Source organism: Solanum stenotomum, chromosome 2, assembly GCF_019186545.1.
Source record: "Solanum stenotomum isolate F172 chromosome 2, ASM1918654v1, whole genome shotgun sequence".
NCBI classification, from domain to species: domain Eukaryota; kingdom Viridiplantae; phylum Streptophyta; class Magnoliopsida; order Solanales; family Solanaceae; genus Solanum; species Solanum stenotomum.
The window spans coordinates 17,298,856-17,320,236 of NC_064283.1; the positions used below are offsets into that span (position 1 = coordinate 17,298,856).

The 21,381-nt window shown below is 36.8% G+C and overlaps 1 pseudogene; it reads right to left on the minus strand.

The window, feature by feature from the left end:
• Positions 1-83: 83 nt before the first annotated feature.
• Positions 84-20,738, minus strand: LOC125855764 (uncharacterized; annotated as a pseudogene).
• Between the last annotated feature and the right edge of the window lie 643 nt (positions 20,739-21,381).

The following is a 21,381-nucleotide window of genomic DNA, read 5'->3' on the forward strand; positions in this document are numbered from 1 at the left end:
ACTGCACTTGGATACATAATTTAAACTCGAGCTTATGAATGACTTTATGTCTTTCTTTCCCTCAACTTCAACCCATTTTTCATCTACACCAATCTCTTCACGCCCTGACGTTCTTCCATTGAATCTCCAATAATTGGTATGATGAGATAAACCAATTCCTCCTTGAAGTTGAACAGTTTGAAACTGAACAAAGCGAGGAGGTGAAGGTGGATATAAAAGATATCTTGAGCCTATGCAACCAACCCAAATCAATAACAATCGAAGAAGCCGAAATAAGTAGCACGATACTAGAGTTCCAAGAAAAAGCAAAAAAAGATCATATTTGGAAACTTTAGTACATGTGAAGATGAGAGTGTCACTCACCTAAAGGCCATGAATTATGAATTTCAATGCTCACGTGGCCTAGTGATTCTTTCCCTCTAAACTTTTTCCATTGTTGAGTTAGAAAGCCAATAAATGGCAATACTGAGCTTAGACATATGATTTCAGGTAGAATTAGGAATTATTAGAGACTACTTTTACATCCATTGGTTGTTGAGTTATCCTTATGCGAAGTTGAAATGGATCAATCGATAAAGAAGAATTCCCTTTTTATTTCTTATTTTCTATTCTATTTTAGTTTTTTAGTTTTTGGGGCCTATTATTTCTTACTAGAGAAGCAAACCTGAAGATCAGCACTTCCACAAACATCAAATCCAACAACACCACCTTCCCATCACCCGTCAGATCACCAAGCATCAACTACAACTTCTATTCTAAAGAATACTCAGAATAATCCTCTAGAGGCTGGGTCTGAACTGTGTTGTGTCCTGTGCATCTCATGCCCAATTTATCACATCCTCCAACTCAGTAGGAAGGAATCCATTCCTATAAATCAAACAAAGGTGATGAAGAAACATGATGAAGGTAGAATGGACAAGTTAATATATGCAAGTAGATCATATGTTATAGTATACAAACTTAAGTTATAGTCACAATTGTTAAGGTACCTCGAGCTTTTAAGGACCATCACAATCCTAGATGACATCATATTGAACTTTCAGATATTTTTGTGATACATGTATAAACTTAGACTTGAACCAACAACCTTTCATGCCACTATTGTGGCAAAGAACCACTAAGTTGTCATCAACTTCAAAAGACAGCCCATATTAAGGCTTAACAAGTTGAATTCCAATTGCCCTGTGCTTGGGAATTTTATTTTGAACTTTGCCTGAGTTGGTGGTTTGGCTTTTGCAATCTGATTACCAGTCATTATACTTCTGCTACTAGAATGACCACTCTTAACGGCACTTCTACTCCCCCTAGGTCCTTGCATTGAAGGATGTTCTCAGGTTATATTTTCAGAGTCCTCATCAGATATATGACCAGCCATTAAGGCACTTCTTCTCTTTTCACTTGTCGAGATATCTACAAGATAAGGGAAGTTAAATTTACTCTAACGCATAGAAGATTTAAGTTAAGATAAACATAATTTATAGCATTCTTTCTACAGATCGTATATAGCTAAAAACAAGGACGTTCAAGGGCCACAATTCCATAGGTGGCTATGGGGTAGATTATATATCAGGTGTAATCTTAATCTTTGTGAGCACACAAGCTTTAAATTCTTCAAGTGGATATAACCATCAAGAAGAAAAAGAATTCATTGATGAAATATGAAAAAAATATTATGACAACATTTACCAAATACATCAGACCAAAGACTAGTATAAATGATCCCGAGATATAATTAGAGGTTCTAAACTAGGCTAGTAATTAATTGGCATCTACCCGAACATCAAAGAACAACACAAAACGTATAGAGGAAGTTGAAAAATGCATCTACATTAATAAGAATACCAAACATGCATGATACTAAGGATCACAATATAAATGCATAAGGGGAAAATGTAAAAGGAAGAAAAGGCTAAAAAGAAGATCTAAACTACATACTACACATTCAACACAATAGATCTTCGCAATATGGTGACATAAAATAAAAATAAAAGAGAAAGGAGTAAGAAGCAAAGGGATTTTTCTGGTCGAACAAACATAAATGATTGTAACTGAGAATATTAGATGGAAAGAAGAGCTTTTTGCAAAGATTAGCTCTGAATGACCATATAAACAATGATAAAACAACATCAAACCACAACCCCAAATAAAACACAAACATAATTTTTCTAAATCCAAAGATAAACTAACCTTAATTCAAAAGAACTCTCAATACTACTCAGTTACAAAGAGCAAATCTTTTTTCAAGAATTACCAAACAAGGACCAATAAAGCGCAAAGCCCCATGAAAAATGAAATGGGGTTTACTGATTTTAAAAGAATAAACTTGTACAAGAACAAAACTATACAACATTGAACCAACATTCAGAAGACATCAAGTAATCACACTTATAACAAATAGCTTAAGGTTGGAATACAAAACAAGCAGCAAAAGAGAACCTGGATTTCAAGAAAAATAAAAGGCTAAGCACGTAATAAATACTAACTCACCTCAAAAGTAGCAAATGTTTGTTGCTTTATCGAGAGATGGAGCTTTCGAAAAAAGCCAAAGAATGTTGAATTGGGTTTTTTGTTCAACAAGTGGTTATGATTAGGGAAAAGGATAGATTAAAGGGTTAAGGAACAATACTATGGACCATTTTCCAAGTTCATCAACCACAAGGCAAGTATAATTTATTTTGAGCTATAATCGGAGGACTTAATCAAAAAAGTTCAGCCGCCTGCCATACATATCTTTACAGAAAATATACTCTAAAATCGGCTAGTATTTAATTGGGTCCAGGGTTCAGAAATATACTCCCAAATGCTCACCCAAGTATACGTAATCGCGCAAGTAATATAGTGGTTCTAAAAGATAGTTGGATTATCGAACCCAAAGAGCTTGTCGATTGACTATTTACCTAATTATACTAATTCTAATTATTTATACAAGTGTGCCACAAGATTTGATTAATATTTGAATACTAAGAATGCAAGTGTCATGACCCAAAAATGGATGTGATGACACTTGTCTATTCCCAACAAGACAAATCAGCCTCAACCCAACGAAACGAAAGAAAAACGAAAAGATAAAGAAAGAACAAGATAAAAGCAGAAAACTTATTCATTCTATTAACACTCTAAAACTTGGTTATCACGTGTACAAACCACTAATACATAAAATGCGAAATTAAGAAATAAGTACAAGTCTCAAATTTTTGTTTTTCAAATAAAACAAAGCACAAAATGAAGAACTAGAGGGCCCACCGGGATGACATGCAGATACCTCTCAACAGTTCTTTGACAAACCTCATAGATGGAAGAGGAAGTGCAATCACACGATACTGAGATCAAAACCTACACAAGGGTAGAAGCAAAGAGTGAGTACCAACAACATGATACCGAGAAAGCAACTATTACACCCCGAAAACTAGTAAGTTGAACTAGAGAGTTCTAGAGCCTTTCATAAGAGTTTTAGAGTGTGGTAGGAGGATTAAAACTCATTAAAAATGATTCTCGTACTTAGAATGAGGGTTTTAGGGTTAGGGCGTCAAGGTCGACCTCTCAAGGGCCACCCAAGGGGTTCTTGAGGAGGACCCTTAAAACAGCCCAAAAGCTGTCAAAATAGGGAGCACCTACGCTTGCCACCTACTGGCCGTAGATGAACCCAAGCCCCGTGAGTTGGGGTCGTGGGTCAAGGCCTGAGTTGGCTGCATTGTCTAGCCACAGACCACACCTACGAGTGTGCAGTACGGGCAGCAGACCCATCCATGGTCCGTGGATGGGTTAGTCGTGAGTCCAAGCAGTTTTTAAGTTTTTGTTTTTAAGTTAGGGGTTTGGGGGTTAATTAGTAATTAGTTAGGGGTTAAGGGAGGTTTTTTAGTTAGTTGTTAAACCACCTATATAAGCCTAATAGAACCCTAAACTAAATCAATTAACTCATTCTTCAAAGAACCCAAATGCTCTCCAAATAATTCTCTCTCTACAAGTGAAGAAGAAGAAGAAGAGAAGGAAGAGGGGAAGATTTTCCTCCATTGTTTCAAGCTTAGTTAGGGCTTTGAATTGAGGTATGTTAGATTAATCATCTATGGGTTCTTCCACCGATAGAGCCCCTAGGTTTTCCCCCAATTGTGAAGTCAAAGCCCAACTCTAGCTTAGGTTTCTTCCTACATTGTGGGTAGTGCTTAGGTATGATTCCAATCTAGTGGATAATACCTAATTATGATTGTATTGGCATTGAATTATGACATTATGATGAATTTATATGATTTCCATTGTAAACCCTAGTTTATTTGATGAATTTGATATTTTGTGGGTTTATGCCATGAGAGGTGAAATTGAAGGTTCATAGGTGATCTTCTTAAATTAATGTCATGTGTAGTAATTGTTCAAGATTAGGAATACATGGACATGAATTGAACTATAATCTATTATTTATGATGGATCTTGACTTGTAAAGTTTAAGTTGAACCTTTAGGATGAATTGTGGCTAGAATCACCTAGTAATGAAGAATGTGATTGAATGCCTTGTAATCTAGGTTCATGACATGTTTCCATGGTGTAGAGTTATTGAGAGTGAAGACTCATAGTTGTGAATGTTGATCACTATGACTTTAAAGTGAAGCTAATACGATTACCTATAGATGCTAAGTCTTTGAGAGTAAAATCTACAAGTGAATACAAGGCTAATGAATAGAATTATGATGAAAGATCTTTACCTACTTAATTCACCTTATGAATCATAGATGGTAGGAAGTGATAGAATTACTTTAAGTCATGATGATATCATTGTCTAATGTAGAATTCTAGACATGATGTTAGGCATGAAGATGAACTTAACATGAAAGACTTTTCACATAGTAATGGTTCTAGGGTTGAAGGGCTTCTCTTATCTAATTGAACCTAAGGCTATAGAGCCTTCATACCTAGGTCATGGATGGTGATAGTTGCTCACACATGGTCTAAAGAGGTATTAGCATGGATTTGTTGTCAAGGACATCTTTCCATGAAACTTGAGTCAAAGTAGAGACTTAATGATTATCTTGTGGGATTGAGGCCTAGCACCGAGTGGATATTGAAATGAGATGGAGGTTCCCACCTAGTTAAGTTTGGTCTTCTATGGAGATTCCCGCCTAGTTGAGTTTGGGCTTCCAACATAGGATCTTTCACCTCGAAGAGTCCAGATTTCCCAAAGTGTGTCTCATGAGATGGAAGCCTTCACTTAGTGGAGTTTTGGGTTTCTAGTAGCAATCTCCGTATCCCATAACTATGTGCCCCGTAGGAAAGTTAGCTAGTGGATCCAACTAAGCTAACAACCCGGTTCTACCTCAGGAAAGTGGACCAACCCTTGACGGTGTGGGTAACACCATGCGAGATCATGTGATAGCTAACATGTTCTCATGTCGGTTAAGGTTATATCCCAATTAAACAATATTAGTATTGAACTAAGATTGTGCTCAATGTAGCACCTCCTAGAGTTCAAACCTCATGGGCTAAGATTATGCTTAAGTAGCATCTCCTAGAGTCCAACATAATTAATGGTCTAAGATTATGCTTGAGAAAGCATCTCCTAGAGTCCATCTCAAATAATGGTCTAAGATTGTGCATAATGAAGCATCTCCTAGAGATCAAACATAATGAACTATGATTGTGCTTGAAGAAGCATCTCCTAGGGTTCAACCTTAGTGAACTAAGATTATGATTTAAGTATCATCTCCTAGAGTTCAAGCTTGATGAACTAAGATGTACTTAATGTAGTATATCCTAGGGTTCGAAATAATGAGGAACTAAGATAGGCTTAGTGAAGTACCTCATAGTGTTCAAGAGTATAAATGGACTTAGATATGCTTAAGGTAGTATCTCATAGGGTATATGTTAATAATGAACCTAGACATGCTAAAAGAAGTATCTCATAGTGTTCAACCTAATAATGAACTAAGATGTGCTTAAGGGAGTATCTCATAGTGTTCTCAGGTCTAAAGAGAGGGACCAGGTTCCAAACCAAGAAGCATGAGTATGATGACCTAAAGAAGTACCTAGTATAAGTGGTAGTATGGGATGCCACTCATGCATTGCACAAGTATGACATAAGGTTGCCTTATGAGTGTTGTCTTACATGAGTTATGCTTGATGGATTGTTGCTATAGTTGCCTTCCATGATAGAATTGACTAAAGGTGATAGTTCCCTTGTCTACATGAAGTAAGCTAACAATGAGACCAATGGAGGATAAATATGACTAGGATGACTTCAAGGTTATGCTTAGTGTGGAGGGTATTATGGGATGTATTTCATACATTTCACAAGTGTGCTTTGAGGCTACTTAGGAGTATGGTTCCCTTATGGTAGAAAAGATTAAGACTTGACCATGCATATAGGCTATGATTAAGATGACCAAAAAGGGATACTCGGCTTGGGTGGTATTATGGGATGTTATTCATGCATTGCACATGTATGATTTTGAGGTTACTTGAGAATGGTTCTATTATGGTATGGATGACTAGGAGTCAAATAATGCTTATATGATGTTCATGTTGGAGACTATGCTTATTATTGTGATACTGTCTTTTATGCTTATAGTTTGTGTTTCATGAAATATTTCATATGAGTTTGGATTATGTCTTATATTGACTAACCCTTGTCTTATGCTCTTATGATTACGCTAGCTAACATATTTAGTACATTTTGTACTAACGCATACTTTGCCTACATTCTAATCAAATGTAGGGTTTGGAGACTTGAGTGGTATCTTGAAGCTAGGTTTCTAAGGAGCTAAGGAGTAGAAGATCTTGGTGAGTCCTCATAGCTTCAAAGACAAAACCCACCATTTCCTTTATGTCTTTATTTCATATTTTGAGACTATTGTATGGGCTGTTTCCCAAGAGTTTTAATTCTAAAGTTGTATTAGATAGTTTGAGACAAAGTATAGAAAGACTTCCGCTTGCATTTATGAAACTGACTTCGATTGTAAAAAGTTTTAGATTTTCCGTATTTTTCTATTATCTTATGTTCATGATATGCTAAGGGCTTGTATGAGACCCCTTCGGGGTCAAGTAAGCCGTGTTATTTCTAGGGTATACCTTTGGGTCGTGACAACAACATAATAAACAAGGCAACTAGCTAGAAATCGAATACTTCTTTCATCCCAACCAAACCTCCTCAAACTACAACCTACACAGAAATCAACCCAACCTGATAGTTCTACAATACACCACTCACAAGACTCAATTATCACTGTCCAATAGTAACAATTCAGCAACCAACACATATCAAGTAACTTAGTCTCAATGTCAAGTAGATCATTCACAAGTAACAAGTGAATCAATCACAGTTAACAAGTAAGTCAAACATTTAAGCATCAAAATGCATCAAATTGCAATAATCAAGCTCTCCCCGGGACCATTTCCCATTGGCTTTATATCATATCACTAACCGGAACCATTTCACATCGGCTTTATATCATATCACTAATCGGAACCATTTCACATCGGCTTTATATCATATCACTAATCGGAACCATTTCTCATCGTCTTTATATCATGTCGCTAGCCGAAACCATTTCATATCAGCATTATATCACTAGCCGAAACCATTTCCCATCGGCTTTATATCACTAGACGGAACTATTTCTCATGGGCTTTAAATCACAAGTCTCATAACAGTTTATAACAATCGATGCACATTAGCAAGTTTACACCATAGAAAAGAGACAAAAATTCAAGCAATTTGTCACGACCCGAGCCTACACCCTAGACATACACAACACTCAATAACTATTGTTGGTCTCCGAGAGAACCCACATCGTGGCTAACTAAAAGTGGAAAACTAATTCGTGCAAAATGGGAACTCCAAATGCACAAATAAAATTTAAAAACTCAATTTGAACTCAACTCCAATAACTGTCTAAAAATAATTTAACAAGTTATAGTTAATTGTCTCATGACCTCCTCAAGACTTTTGTTGAGAGTAACTCATCGATAAGGATCTGAGTTTTGCTTTTCAACTACCTTGATGAATCTGAGAAATGCATGAGTTTGAATAAGTTCATTATGACACAACTCTATTGCACGATTTAGAGTATGAAAGTAGGGAAACTTTTCCTAAATTTTTGTAGTCCATTATTTATAGAAGTGGGGCCCACACAACCATAAATAAGATTCTACTTGACACGACTTCATAGACACCCTAGGACACTTAAAACCTGGCTTTAATACCAAGTTTGTCACGACCCGAGCCTACACCCTAGATGTGCCGACACTCAAGAACAATTGATGGTCCCAAGTGAACCCTCATCCTGGATGATTACAAGCAGAAAACTAATTCGAGCAAAATGGGAACTCCAAATGCACAAATAAACTTTAAAAACTCAATTTGAACTCAACTTCAATAACTGTCTGAAAATAATTTAACAAGTTATAGTTAACAGTCTCATGACCTCAAAAGCATCTCAGCAACAAAAGAAATAATGTGAGACTCCTTGGATTTTAAACTATCTATGAAGCCTCTACTATTACAGAAGAATATCAAGACAAGACCCATGACATCTCAAAACTACTAACTGTAAGGTAATGGTGAAGTCCTCGGGAATATAAAAAGGCTCACCAAAGCTGACATGAAGGCCAAATAATCTCAACGAAATGCATGTTGATGATCCTGAGCACTTGTATTTGCATCATAAAATGATGCAGGTCGAAGAAAATCAGTACATTGAATGTACGAGTATGTAAGGGGAAGAGTAAGAGCAATAACTAACTGAACTGACAAGGCTGGAAGAAATACTCACATCAACTCCACTCAATACAAAGCAATAATGATAAATGCAATATTTAAGACATTATGAAACAGGAGATAAAACTCAATGTTGTATAAATATACAATAAAATACGTTTTACTCTTATTTGGGAGATTTTCTAACCGACAACCATCACTATGAGCTTCATGATGATACAACGTCTCGCCCACGCTATCAGAACTGTCCTATATCTTATCAGGGTATAAAACACCTCAACTAAGTGGATCCACTAAGCTTTTCCAAAAGACACTTAGGATTCATCTAAAAAGTATGATCTTGTACCCATGTTCGCATACATGGTTTATGAGAAATACGAGTTTTCTAAACTCATCCCCATATCGGTGCTCAATACTACTCCCAATAATACATACTTTATGTTTAAAAACATACTCTTCCTCTGGTTTGAGATAATTGCTCAAACTATCCTCTTAAAAGAGGTAACTTCTCTGAAATATCTTTGAACTCATAAACTCTTTTTAGAAATCAAAGTTTCTATTTTCTTAATGTAAATATGATACATTTGGGAATACTTAGTTCCCTTAAACTTTACTCAAAACTGTCTCTTTAAACTTTTCCTCAAAACTCAGTTTAAGACACAATGATTGACTTTCAAAGACTCTCAAGACTTATAACTCAAAATAAGATTCNTCTCTAACCGACAACCATCACTATGAGCTTCATGATAATACAACGTCTCGCCCACGCTGCTAGAAATGTCCTATTTCTTGCCAGGGTATAGAAAACCTCAACTAAGTGGATCCACTAAGTTTTTTCCAGAAGACACTTAGGATTCATCTAAAAAGTATGATCTTGTACCCATGTTCGCATACATGGTTTATGAGGAATGTGAGTTGTCTGAACTCATCCCCATATCGGTGCTCAATACTACTCCCAATAATACATACTCATGCTCCATGTTTAAAAACATACTCTTCCTCTGGTTTGAGATAATTGCTCAAACTATCCTCTTAAAAGAGGTAACTTCTCTGAAATATCTTTGAACTCATAAACTTTTTTTAGAAATCAAAGTTTCTATTTACTTAATGTAAATATGATACATTTAGGAATACTTAGTTCCCTTAAACTTTACTCAAAACTGTCTCTTTAAACTTTTCCTCAAAACTTAGTTTAAGAGACAATGATTGACTTTCAAAGACTCTCAAGACTTATAACTCAAAATAATATTCATGCTGAAAATATATACATGAACAAATCAACTCAAGGATCTCAATAACAATATAGAAATTCAATACTCAGAACTCAACGACTCAAGAACTCAGAACGCAAAAATACTTCTCATCTCAAGAATACTCAATTCATAGGGTTCATGCGGAATTATGGACTTAAACGACACAACTCAAAATGACCTCTTGAACTTTCCTCTTAACTTTACTTTAATTTGAAAATGTAAAGTTAAGATCTATTATTTGGATATAGGATTTCTTAAAGATTAATGAAGGCTTAGATAGTTAGAAATAAAAAATGGAGAAAACACGATGTGAAGAAGCACTGGCGCGACACGGAAGGAGATTTAATTTTTTGGTCGAGAAAAGATTTTTGAGACAGAGGACTCTGTATCCTCTCCGCGATGCGGAGAGGAGGTGATCATCTGAAGGTGGAAATTTAAAACATCTCTGTGACACAACATTGGGCTCAATTATTTGGCCATCCTTTTCTTCCTCTCCTAAACTCGATTCAATTCATCCACAATGCAATTACTTAGTCCAAATTCACGAATTATCATAATCCCAGTACATTTTCAATGAAACCCACACAAAAATCAATCAAGAGACTCAACTCATTCATAAAACCCTCACTTCATGAACTCAAAGACCTCCATTGATAGCTAAAACTCAAGAACTCAATCAATTAACTTCAAGAATGAATTCATTTGTAAACATTTACATGATTGGCATGAGGGTGAACAAGCCCAACACTATGAAAGATTACACACCCAGAAGAACAATGTTCGTGAAGAAGCTTGAAGGAAAATCTTGGAAGGTGAACCCTAACCTTAGCGTTTTCTTGAATTTCTTGAGTGTAGAATTTTAGGAGCGAATGAGAGGGGTTGATTATGAAAATTGATTTTCTACATGTTTAGGGTAATTTAGATGACTTCCTAAGGGTTTTTAGGACTAAATTACCCTTCAAAAATAAATAAAGGAGCTGGAAGTCGGGATATTTTTCTAGCGGACAGTGAGGTCTGTATTAACTCCGTAACGCGGAGTGCCGCCAAGTTAGAGTGTCTCTAGTAAATCAGTGATATCTTTCTACTCAAAACTCGGATTGAGGTAAATTGGTGGTGTTGAAAAGAGGACTCAAAGACCTTCGATTTGATAGGTCATGGATCACCTAATTCTTTATGTGCTAAAAGATATGATCGATTGAAGTTGACCCAAAACTAAAAACTGATGGATGACTTGAACAAATTTCTCTTTATTTCTTTTTGAAATCCGAGGTGTTATATCTAGTGACCTTAACACCAAAAAAATTTAGAATCACTCGGTACAACCTTATTCACAAATAAAGAACGGCTTGAGTCTTAACTTAGAAATTTTCGGGATTCAATTCAAGTCCACATTCACGTTATGAAGCATTTCATCATTCAATCAAATAGGGGCCACCACAAGGCAATTCACAAGCATCATGATCAACACGTTGCCTTTTAATTTAAACTCTTTTTTATTCATTAAGATTTATCAAGTGGAACAATAAATCCCTCACCTCATTCCCAGTACTCCCAACACATACACAATGAAGGCAATACACAAATTCTACTAGATTACATGGTTTAGGAGATCACTTACCTCAATTTAAATATACAATCACTCCGTAACTTGAGTCTTCCCTCTTCTTACGATATCCGAATCGAATAAATTTAATAAAATGAGGATTCACAATAAGATTTCAAAACTAACAACACCCATATCAATGATTTTGAGAATCAGACCAAATTAGCCAAAAAAAAAAAACCAATTTCGAAAATGAGGGATAATTCTGGAAATTTGTATAAAATCACGTTATCCAAACATTTTGGAACTCAATAATTAAAATCACATTGAACAATGAGTGGAAATCATGCTCAAAACTCTAGTTTAATTAAAACACACGTTCATCAGAAAAACCCTCAATACTCAGGTTTGAAACCCCGACTCCAATCTGGAATTGTTCTTGAAAATATCTTGCCCATGCTTAGGGAAGTTCAAATATGAAATTCCATAAAAAAAAATGGAGTTAAAATCGATCTTCTCAATTTATCAAACTTTAACTGTACCAAGGAAAAACCCAAATTCTCAAGCTTATATGCGGTTAATATGATGAAATAAATCGATGAATCAACAAGCTTTTGTCAAAATCAGTTTATCCATAACATAAGGATCCTAAATGTACATTTTTCATCACAATTCAAGTTCAAATTGATAGAGCCCTAACTCCCCCCCAAGAATTACACGAATAAGGAAAGAAAATCATATGAAGAAATCATGAGAAAATGTATTTCAATTGGATACCAACCCCCATATTAAATTGAGAAGAATGTCGAAAGAATCACATCATTATGAGTTCGAGAACTCCCAATATGTTCAAATTACCAAATGAGCACAGTCTGAAATTTTAAATGCACGTACAACTGTAGTTGCACCAGCAAACCAACAACTTTTATTTCACTAAAAAGATCGTAAATTCCTCATTTGATACCGAAATGACCAGATTTTTTTTTCTAAATATCTTAAATAATGATACGGACCTGCTCATCTAATCGAAACTCAATTTCGTGCTCGTTACCCCAGTCAAATATCATTTCTTCTCGGTAAACATTTATTTTATAATCATGACAAAAGTCCAATTTCGGCTTAGCGAAAATGCACCAAACTTTGCAGATCAATCCTATAATTCATGCTCAAAATTTCAGAATAATTGTTTGATCTTTAAAACTAATAACAAACCTTTTAATTGACACAAATTGCTGAAACAACACCAAGGCAACCAAAAACCTTAGAAAACTCACCCAAAACTCATTTGGATCCCAACCACAAACCAAATATGCTACTAGCTTGAAAATGAGCTTTCGGAGTCGATGAAATCATCAAAACACCCAAACATGGTCACCTTAACCCGATGTTGACCAAAGTTAACTTTAACTTAAGAATCTCCAAATTTCCAAATAAGGACATGAAACTTATACTAAAGCTTTGGGAACTAAACCAAATCTTCAACTAGACCAAATATCACCATTTGGACCTATTGAAATCATCAAACTCGAAACTGACCTTTCTAACCTCAAGTGTTGACTAAAGTCAAATTTTAGCCTTAACTTCCTCTACATCTCATCTACTGACTCAAAATCAAACCAAAAGTCTTGGGACCCAAGCCAATAATCCTGCTAACCAAAAGTCATGTTCGGGGGCGGATGGAACTAACGATATTCCATTCCGAGACTCGTAGCTCCGGTTGTTATCAAACACTACTTTTAACAACTCTAACTCTCCAAAACTTTAGAACTTCATAAAAATCACAATTTTACAATCAAATTTCAAAACCAACTCATAAAGTGATCAGATAAGACTCGGGGTAACTATCGGGAGGGTAAAATGGTAATTTTCCAAAAAATTCCAAAAATGTCCTATGGGGTCATTACAACAAGAATAAAAGAAATATACTAACTAACAATGATTCAACTTCAAGATGAATGTTAACAATAGTTTAGGACAATTCCAAGTCTGCAACGTAACTAAGAATTCATGCTTCACATTTCTTTTATGGATTTCAGATGGTTATCAAATTATTGATATACAAGGTTAATATGATGATCATGATCTCTCGGCCTCTAATCACCTACCCCAGTTTATAGTCTAACTGCATGTAATGACCCAAATCGTCATTATTTAGGAAACCAAAACTTCGGGAAAATATTGGGGCCACTGTTCCTCAAGGGAGGGCTAGATGCCACTAAGGCGGCAGCGCCACAACGGGATAAGTAGCCGCTAGAGATGGATAGGCGAGACATAATGTATATAACGCAAAATCTTATTTTCTCCTTCTTCCAAAAACACCTAAAAGAGGCGAGGAACACCCTAGAAACCCTCTCAAGGCTGCTCTAGGTTGGGAAGGGAGGAGAAAGAGAATTCTAGCGTGGGGATGATGATAGCTTGTGGATTTTCGATTAAAATCCACCGTCCCGTCATCTGAAAACCAGAAATTTATCTATAATCCCTCTACAAATGCTTGGCGCCCAGGTAGGCTAAGTTTATTTATTGAGTAGTTATAAATCTGTTATTCACTGCATAGTATGTTGAAGTTGATGGTAGAATTCATGCGTAGGCTTTTTGTGCACCAAAAAAGGGTTGATTATGTGTATATCCTTAAGTGTTACATAAGACGTATATCGTATGAGAAAGCCCTAGTTCGTGAAATAGAGTTTAGGAGATTGTTGTGATTTCCTAATTGTATAATATTTGTCGATCGATTGGCATATGGTATGTATGCGTGTATGACATTCGATAAAAGTGGAAACAAACCTAATGAATTTATTATAACAATGCATGCCATGAACTTGAGTACTTGACTAGATGATGTGAGTATTGTATGTTATGGATGTGAATATGATCATGATTGTGATGATTTGATCAGGTGTCACGTAACGATACACTAACTTGCATTGGATCGGGTTTCACGCATCGACATGTTTACTTGCATTGGATCGGATGTCACGTACCGGCATACTTATTGGATCGGGTGCTACGTTCCGGCACACTAACTTGGATCAGGTACCACGTTCTGGTACACTAACCGTTTGGGTGTGGGTTTCACGAGAGGACCATTGACTTGGCATATATGTATATCTTGAGAATGTGGACTTTGTACATTGAATCCTAACATGTTAACTGGGTTGCGCATTCTATATAGACATATGTGTGGGTTGCAATGTAGAAATTTAGCTAGATATATTTGTTGGTATAGTAGATTGGGAATGGTAAGGTTAAAAATCCGGATATTATATGGTAAGTGGAGAACAAAGGTGCGGGTGTCCTTACGGGTTGCCCATGGAAAATTTAAAACTTCTTTAAACCATACAATCGAAAACATTTTCCATAAACAAGCAGAAGTCTATACTAAATCTTTGTCTCAAACCATCTATTAAAAATCTTGAATAAAAGACTTGGGATGCAGCCCACATAAATGTATAAAACATAAGGAAAATGACATAAAGGAACATAAGGGGTTTGTCCTCGAAGCTATGAGGACTCACCAATTCTTCAACTCTTCTTGCACCTTAGGAACCTTGCCTCCAAAGCAACTCAATCTCCAACACCCTACATTTGATTAGAATGTAGGCAATATGCGTTAGTACAAAATGTACCAAGTATGAAATCTAGCGCAACATCATAAGAGCATCTCAAAATGGTTAGTCAACATAACACATAAGCATAAAAGATAATAACATGGTCATAACATAATCTCCAACATAAGCATCATATAATCATAAGCCAACATAAGACATAATAAATGAGCATAGGAGATAAGCCATATTCATATAAACATAATTGACTCTTAGTCATCTATACCATAATAGCACCATTCTCAAGTAACCTCAAAAGCATACAAGTGCAAAGCATGAATAGCATCCCATAATACCACCCAAGCCAAGTACCCCTTTTTCGTCATCTTAATCATAGTCTATATACATGGTCAACTCTTAAGCTTCTTTACCATAAGGGTATCATACTCCTAAGTAACCTCAAGGCACACTTGTGCAATACATGAAAGGCATCTCATAATACCATTCACACTAAGTATCACCTTGAAGTCAACATAGTCATACTTACCCTCCCTTAGTCTCACTCTTTAGCTTACTTCATATAGACAAGGGAACTACCACCCTTAGTCAAACATATCATGGAAGGCAACTATAGCACAACTGTATCTTAAAATACATCACTCATAAGAACTATTTCTCGAATGACCCTAAGTCATACATGTGCAATGCACGAATAGCACCTCATAATACTACTCACGCTAAGTACTACTTTTAGGTCCTCATGCTAATACTTCTTGATTTGGAACCTAGTTCCTCTCTTTAACTTTAGAACACTATGAGGTACTCTCTTAAGCACATCTTAGTTCATTATTAAATTNGAAACTACCACCCTTAGTCAAACATATCATGGAAGGTAACTATAGCACAACCGTATCTTAAAATACATCACTCATAAGAACTATTTCTCGAATGACCCTAAGTCATACTTGTGCAATGCACGAATAGCACCCCATAATACTACTCATGCTAAGTACTACTTTTAGGTGGTCATGCTAATACTTCTTGATTTGGAACCTAGTTTCTCTCTTTAACTTTAGAACACTATGAGGTACTCTCTTAAGCACATCTTAGTTCATTATTAGATTGAACCCTATGAGATACTACTTTTAGCATGTCTAGGTTCATCATCTACATGGACCCTATGAGATACTACTTTAAGCATGTCTAAATCCATTCATACTCTTGAACACTACGAGGTACTTCATTAAGTAAGTCTTAGTTCAATTATGCTTTAGAACACTATGAGATGCTTCATCAAGCATGTCTAAGTTCATTGGATATAAAGATTGCTACTAGAAACCTTAACTCAACTATGTGAAGGCTTCCATCTATGAGACCTAACTTTGGTAAAACCCACACTCTACTACGTAAGAGTTCCCCCCCCCCCCCTTTAACTTGGAAAGTCCTCACATCAACTAGGTGTGGTTTTCCTTTCTACTTGGAGCCCGAACCCTATCTTGTGTGACACTCCATCTCATCTTCAATATCCACTTGGAGCCAAGCATACACCCCAAGGTTTACTTGTTAAGCCTTTCTTAACACTCATCTTTCAGGGAAGGATGTCCTTGACAACCAATCCATGTTCAAGTGATTCTATCACTTCATACTCTCAAGCACTCCTAAAGTAGATTAGGTGAGTATAGGCCTGTCACCCCAATTCTACCTATTAGACTTCTATTCATCATATTGACTCTACTCTCAAAGCCCTAGTGATTCAACATTCATGACTACAAGTCTTACTCTCAAAGCTTTACTTCATTCTATCATCATGCATATCTAGATTACAAGACATTCAAGAAATAAGCTTCATCTTAAGCAATTCTCATCACACTCCTCATTACTAGGTGATTCTTAGTCATAATTCATCATAAAGGCTCAATTCCATGTTTACAAGTCAAGNAATTCTACCTATTAGACTTCTATTCATCATATTGACTCTACTCTCAAAGCCCTAGTGATTCAACATTCATGACTACAAGCCTTACTCTCAAAGCTTTACTTCATTCTATCATCATGCATATCTAGATTACAAGACATTCAAGTAATAAGCTTCATCTTAAGCAATTCTCATCACACTCCTCATTACTAGGTGATTCTTAGTCATAATTCATCATAAAGGCTCAATTCCATGTTTACAAGTCAAGACCCATCATATTCAATAAAGTAGAGTTCAATGCATAATTATATGTTCCTAACCTTGAACAATTACTACTCATGTCATTGATTTAAGAGAATCACTTCTGAACCTTCAATTTGACCTCTAATGGCATAAACCACAATTATCACATTCATTAATTTAGACTAGGGTTTACCATATAAATCATATAAATTCATCATAGAATCGCTAAACAAAGCTAAATCAATCACAATTAGGTATTATCCACTAGATTGGAATCATACCCACATCCTACCCACAATGTAAGAAGAACTGATCAACAATTGGGGGATCGCTAAGGGGGATTTATGGGTGGAAAAACCCATAGATGACAACCTAAACATACCTTAATCAATGCCCTAACGCAAGCCTTCACCAATGGAACCTTTGTTCTTGACCTTAGCTTCAAGCCCTAGCTTCTTCTTCAATGAAAGTCTTTCTAGAGAGAGAAATATTTGAGAGAGGAGTGATTTGGGGTTTCGATTTGGGTCTTGTGAAAAGGGACTTAAAATTGGAGGCTAATGACTTAAAATACCTTATATAGGTGAATAAAACACATATAAAACGACACCATTAATTAACTAGACGTTTTGGAATTTAGTTAAGTGTCCTCGACTAGGCAGCCTATTGCCAGGGGTCACGCCCACTTGGACGGACCATCAAGGGTACCACGGCCCGTGGTCCCTTGACCAGCAACACTTCCTAGCTTGGCAACCTCCCTTGAGGCTAAGGGAAGTCCACGAGACCTCCCACGGTCTGTGGTGATAGTCGTGGCCCCTTAGGCAGTTGCCTTGCCTCAAGGCATGACCTCCCACAAGTCTAAGGGGTCTTCACGGACCCCTTCAAGACCACTGGTCATGAAGGTGGTCGTGAACCCCTTGGGCAGTAGCTTGCCAAGGTTGGGCAGCCTTGGCCCCTTGGCTTAGGCTTGCCCTTTTTCCTTGCCACTTGCCCTTCCTATGCTCAACCAAACTCAAAATGGTCTTCTAAGCTACAAGGTCTAACACGTACCTTGACGCTCAACTACTAAACCCCTCATTCCAAGCACGTAAAGTCTCATCTACAACCATAATTCCCAACATCACACTCTAGCACCCTAGCTTTTGGCTCTAGTTTAGTCTACTAATTTTTGGGATGTTACAATATCTCCCCCTTGAGAACATTTGTCCTCGAATGACGATTCTCAACACTTCTTAAAAGAAACGACTCTAGACTAGCAGCCCATCATGTATGTAATATAACTAAATGCACACAACCAATGAGGAAAACTTCAATTCCCACCAACATACTCAATGCACAAAAGGAAGTAAGAACTTCATCAACAACCCATTTATGCAAGACATTCTCATAACTAGTCATATTCAAGGAGAAACTACCATCTCCTAATCATAACTTGCTCAACATACTCTAATGGAGCCCATACACAATTTACTCTCAAAAATCATTCATTTCAAGGAGGAATCTTTCAACTCCAAAACTAAAGCATGCTCAAATACTCATCTCATGAAGTCTATATGCAACTCTAGTCAATGTACTACAACATGAGGAAAATAATGCATATAGGTCATCTCTAACAAGAGTTAAACATTTTCATGAACATGCACTTAAGTACATCATGGCAACACATAATCACATAATGACCTCCCTAGATAGGCACACTATCTCCCCCTTGGGAGTAAGCCTACACAAGTTCTTCTAAACATAACTCATAACATAAGGCAACAATGAAGCATCATTCATATTAAGGACAACCTCAAGTTGATGAGTCCACAAATAAGACTTTTTTAGGGCCATATTTTAATAGAATTAGTGTCCTCATATGCTTCTTTTATCCTAATATCTGATAAAAACTCTTAAGTTTCAGGTATTTGAAGTTTGAATGAAAGCATGGACACTTAGGCACAAAAAGGCTGAAAAGAACAAAGAAACTGAAGACTGAGCATCGTGGTGAATCACCGAAGGGACATACTTCGCCCTTTGTTCCAGTACGCGGAGCCCTAAAGGAAAAGTATCAAATCGGCGATAAAAAAGAGCAGTCGGCGCGTCGCCGAACAGTTTCGCGAAGCAGTATAATATCGCCCAATGGTCCAGGATGCTGAGATGTTGTAGGCAAGCACAGAAGGCTATGAACCAAATGATGGGTGAATCGCCAAATCGATCGGCTATTCCCGCTAACCTCGCCAATCAGTCCGCCGCAGCACTAAATCTGAAAACAATAAATACTAGCCTTAGTTATTATTTTTAGGAATCTGAACATTATTGTAATTTTTACGTTAGAATATTATCTTTCTGGTATTTTCTCTCAAGTTTGGAGAGGGTTTTGGAAGACTTGAAGAAAGAAGGAGTTCATATTCCCCAAGTTGGAAGTGGGTCTTCTCCATTCTTCTTCCTTTGCTTAAATCAAGGTTTAATTTCTTATACCCATTTGATTTCATTATCATTTTAGGTGTAATTTGTTATTTCTTGATGTGTGGCTAAAAAACCCCATTCTTGGGGTGTGATTTAGCAAATATGGGTTGATATTATTGTTGGGTCTTGCTTGCTGATAGTTTAGATGTATTTTAATGGTGATTTCACCTAGTGGTTGTGGTTTAATCTAAAGGGTTTGTAGTTGCAAATACAAAACCACCCATGTATTTTCGGCTTGCCCGAGAGGGAGGTCGCGAATCCAAAACCACTAGACTGATGTCCTAAAGAGTGGGTCGACATGATGTTCAGCCCGAGAGGGTGAGCCCTAGTCCCATATCCTAACACTCAGCTCGAGAGAGTGAGCGGGGTAAGGTGTAGGCTGGTCTTCATGCAGCAAATGGGTGTCCGAGAGGAAAGCATTTGAAACGGGTTAAGTTGCCCGAGAGGGAACTTATTTCCATTTAAAGCTTAGCCTAGTCACTATTGTCTTGCAAATTTCTTATTGAAAGCATGTATCCAATGATTTGTCTCAACTTGTACTACGGTCACATCCCAAGAACTTCTCCCCATACTTGATTTTCTCTTTATTTTGTTGTTTTAGCTACTTGTGACAAAACCCCCTTTGATATTTGACACTTTGGTGTCACCCACTTGAATTTACTTTGTTTTTATTCGATAATTTCTCAAACTACAGCTAACTAGAACAAAATTCTAGCCTAACTACTATTTTCACTACCACTCCCTTGGGACACGACCCCAACCCTTGGTTGGATTACTATATTATCGACGATTGTAGACACTCGTATTGTAGGTTAGTGTCATTGGTCATGATAAGCATCACAAGTCCATCATAACAAGTCACAAAAGACAAAATCCAAAAAGTTACTAAAGCATAAAAACACATACCAGAAGGGACATGTGGAGATAACTTTTGATATTCTTTAGATTTGAGAGCATAAAACCTATTCTTCTTTTGAGGCTCCTCATCAACACCACTAGAGTCAACTTTCTTACCCTCTCTTCCTTTAGCCTTAAGAACCGAGCAATCTCTCACTTTGTGCTCATCCTTCCCACACCCATAGCAACTATCCATGCCGGCTAGGCACTAACCAAAATTATTCCTCCCACACTTGGTGCAACTAGGCTTAGGAAATGGAAAGTCTTGGCCGGAATACTTTTGTCTAGACTTGGACCTACCTTTCTCATCAAACTTAGCATTAGGAAAGTTCCCATCATCCGTTCTAGCTATTTTCCCCTCCCTATTCATTTTCTTCAGCTTTTGCTCCTCAATTTGTTCGGCATGAACCATGAGGCTTGAAATATTCATACTGGATAAGAATTGCCGAACGACACTCATTTTCTACCAATTCAGACACTCCCAACACAAATTTATTCATTCTATCCCTTGAGTCCACCCCTAAAGTTGGAGCATACTTGGATAGTTTGGTGAACTTAAGAGCATACTCATTCACACTCATACCTCTTTGACGAAGGTTAATGAATTATTGCATCTTTCGTTCCCTTAACTCTAGGGGAAAGAATCTATCTAGGAATGCCTTTTTAAACCCTTCCTACTCGATTGGTCCTGCTTCTATCGGCCTACTATCTTTCCATTGTTCATACCATATTTGAGTTATATCCCTCAATTGATAAGCGGCCAGTTCCGCTTTTTCTACCATAGTCAAACACCTTATACACATCATCTAACAAACCTTGAGGATCTTGTTCCATCTTGG